Genomic DNA, 3601 nt, shown 5'->3' on the forward strand with positions numbered 1-3601 from the left:
CATGGACGCAACCAGACCTCGGAAGCCGGAGAAGCCTCCGAGAGACCCCTGCCAGTGCCGAGATGCTTACAACACCACCAGACCCAAAGACTTTCTACCCACTGGCTTGTGATCGTCTTGCCTTTGGCTTCATTGCATGTGCTTTGATTCTGAAGATGACTTTATAGGTTGGTATCAGACATGTGGGCTAATATCGGACTTATGGTCTTGGACTGAACTGGGTTGGGATGTGGTCTCAATGTTCAGTTCCTCTTGTATATAAACCTCTGCCTTATATACATACGCATGTGTATAATTTTGTTTCTCTAGTCTACCCAGACTAACACATTATGGTACCCGGAGTGGGGTGAGAGAGAGGTGTCTTCTGCCTCCAAGGAGGAAGTACTAGAATTCTCAGGGGAAGGCCATGCCCACACAGCAGTCTCATTGGCTTTCTCCAGATGGTCATCCTAGACTCCACCCCTACACTCTTAATCCTTAAACTGACACCAGATTAGGTGACTACCATACCCCACAATGTAACATCAATCACAGTACTTCCTCCATGTCCTCTTTTCCTTTCTCCTTGTCTAACCCCTTCTGCCTCTGAACTTTGTCCCCAGCAAATGCTATCCTTTGGATCTCAAATGCTTGGTTATTCCAAGAACAACCTCCCTAGTGTCATTCCTCACCTATGGACCTGTGTACCACTTGGCTGAAAATGGAGCCACAGGGCTGAGTTCTATTCCAGCCCAAACGATGACTAACAGCCACAGTCCCAAGGGTTCCACCAGTTTGTATTTGACTCATTTGCATGTTTTTTTAATGATTTTGACTTTTGTTCCACATTTCTCTCCCACTCAATCCAGAATCTTCTAGCACAATCCCTTTCCAAGAAGTCAGTGCTAGTTTCCAGGTTCCATTTAATTCTTCTGGTCTCAGCACAGTGGTCTCAGTCAATATGATCAACTGGACTAATTTTTTCTATGTGTCTTTGATTTTCCTCACTCTTCATTGCTTTGGAGAGGCCAATAACTATACATTAGATGGCCACTCACAATCTTAAGACTCACTGTGGCAGTTATATAATCTCCTGCAAACTTGTGAAGGGGTGGAGTCTAGCCTGTCAATCAGGCCATAGCCAATGAGGTCTCTGGGTGGGCATGGCCTTCTCCTGAGGATTCTGGGAACTCCTCTATTCCTACCTGGAGGTGGGAGGCACTCTCTGTTTTGTCTTCCGGCTGACAAGACACATAGAGCCCTGTAGCTGGAGGACCCACATGGAGACCCATGTCAAAACTGAGATGCTTCCACCGCCACTGGATCCACAAGACTTTCCACCCACTGGCCTGTGATCTTCCTACATTTGGCATCATTGCATGTGTTACATGAGTCTTAAAAAGAATTTATAGATTGGTATCAGACATATGGGCTGGTATCGGACTTTTGGACTTGATCTGAATTGGGCTGAGATGTTTTCTTAATGTTCAATTACTCTTTATATAAAGCTCTGTCTTATACACATACAAGTGTCTATTAATTTGTTTCTCTAGTCGACCCCGACTAACACACTCACCATAGGAGGAGGTAAAACATTGAGTTCATGGACTGTGTTATCCCAATTGACTATAGTGTCCACTGAGAGTGTGGTCCTGAGCTTACATTAAATCTTTGCTAATTTATTTTTCAGTATTTCTTTTCTTCTGTTCAGCTGACTTACTTAAAGACATTGGTGTCGACTCTCTGCGCCTTCCCGTGTGACAGGCAGCAGCATCTTCCCATTCCCGTGTAGTCTCAGCTGAGTCCCGGAGACATGCTGGTGAAGGATTCAACTCTCGCAAAGTGGGCATTGTTGCCATCAATGAAACCTTCATGGATGTGGACTACATAGTGTACATGTTCACTGTGATTCCACCCAGGAAACATTCAATGGCACCATCACGGCTGAGAACGGGTGGCTTGTCGTCAATGGGAAGTCCATCTCCATCTTCTAGGAGCAAGAGTCTGCCAACATCACGTGGGGTGAAGCGGATGCTATGTCGTACAGTCCACTGGTGTCTTCAAAACCATAGAGAAGGCTGGGGCTCCCTTGAAGGGTGGTGCCAAAAGGGTGATCATCTCTGCCCCTTCTCCCAGTGCCCCCATGTTTGTGATGGGTGTGAACCATGAGAAGTATGACAACTCCCTCAAGATTGTCAGCAATGCCTCCTGCACCACTAATTTCCTGGCCACCCTGGCCAAGGTCATCCAGGACAACTATAGCATCGTGGAGGGACTCATAACCATAGTCCATGCCATCACTGCTACCCAGAAGACTGTGGATGGCCCCTCTTGGAAAATTGGGGATTATAACTGGGGGCTGCCCAGAATATCCTCCCCACATTGACTTGCACTGCCAAGGCTGCAGGCAAGGCTATCCCAGAGCTGAATGGGAAACTCACTGTCATGGCCTTCCACATCCTGACCCCAATGTGTCCGTCATGGATCGTATATGCTGCCAAGTACAATGACATCAAGAAGGTGGTGAGACAGGCCTCAGATGGTCCCCTAAAGGACATCCTGGGCTACACCAAGGGCCAGGTTGTCTCCTGTAACTTCAACAGTGAGCCCCACTCTTTCTCCTTTGATGCTGAGGCTGGTGTTACCCTCAGCAACCAGGTTGTCAAGCTCATTTCCTGACATGACAATGAATTTGGCGACAGCAACAGAGTGGTGGACCTCACAGTCCGCATGGTCTCCAAGGAGTAAGAGCCCCCTGGACCACCAGCCCCAGCCACGGTAGAGGAAGAGAGGCCCTCAACTTCTGAGAAATCTGCCCCCAACTCGATCCCCCAATGCACTGAGACTATCCCATCGTCTGGAGTTTCAATCCAGGCCCCCTGAAGGAAGGGGAGGGGCTTATGAGCCCAACCTTGTCATGTACCATCAATTAAGTATACTGTACCCAGATTTTAAAAAAAGGAAGAAGACATCAACGTCCTCTGCTTTAATTGCATCCAATACATTTTTATTATACTGATTTCATTAACATTCTTCTCACAAACTCATTCACTGCTATCAGGTCAATTCCAACTCATAGTGAAGTCAGAGTAGAACGGCCTCTGTGGGTCTCTGAGGCTGCAAACCACTGTGAGAGCAGACAGCTGCACCTTTCTCCCACCCATTCTTCTCCAGCTGTTTACGATTTCCTTTTAAATTGCTGCACATCGAGAAGGTTATTTGTTGGTCGGTTTTCTTTCTCAGTTTGTTTCCAGAGAAGTGGAAACTTTTGTCTTGATGATATTTTATTTGACTGCATTGTTGTCCTTGCTTGGGAGCCCGGGTAACACAGTGGTGAGAGGCTGAGCTGTGACCACACGGTCGGCACTCACACTCTGAAAAGCCGCCGGTTGCGGAGAAAGATGAGGCTTTTCACCCTGGAACAAGTGACCGTCTCAGAGACCCACCAGGACAGTTCTATCTTGTCCCATACGGTCCCTATGAGTTGGAGTCGGCAGTGAGTTTGGGTGTTTTGGTTGGAGTCCTGGCTTGACACATTTGTTCTCGTGTTTTCTGAGGATGCCAAACTCTTTCTATTTCTTAACCACTCTTATGGACCCCGAGTAGCTCAATTTCAGATCTG

At 47.3% G+C, this 3601-nt stretch overlaps 1 pseudogene; it reads left to right on the forward strand.

The window, feature by feature from the left end:
- The window catches only part of LOC101662303, a 3656-nt pseudogene extending 929 nt beyond the window's left edge, over positions 1–2727 (forward strand).
- Positions 2728–3601: the final 874 nt, after the last annotated feature.

This window comes from Echinops telfairi, unplaced genomic scaffold (genome assembly GCF_000313985.2).
Source record: "Echinops telfairi isolate 266 unplaced genomic scaffold, ASM31398v2 ScPeMD7_443;HRSCAF=831, whole genome shotgun sequence".
In the NCBI taxonomy this organism is placed as follows: domain Eukaryota; kingdom Metazoa; phylum Chordata; class Mammalia; order Afrosoricida; family Tenrecidae; genus Echinops; species Echinops telfairi.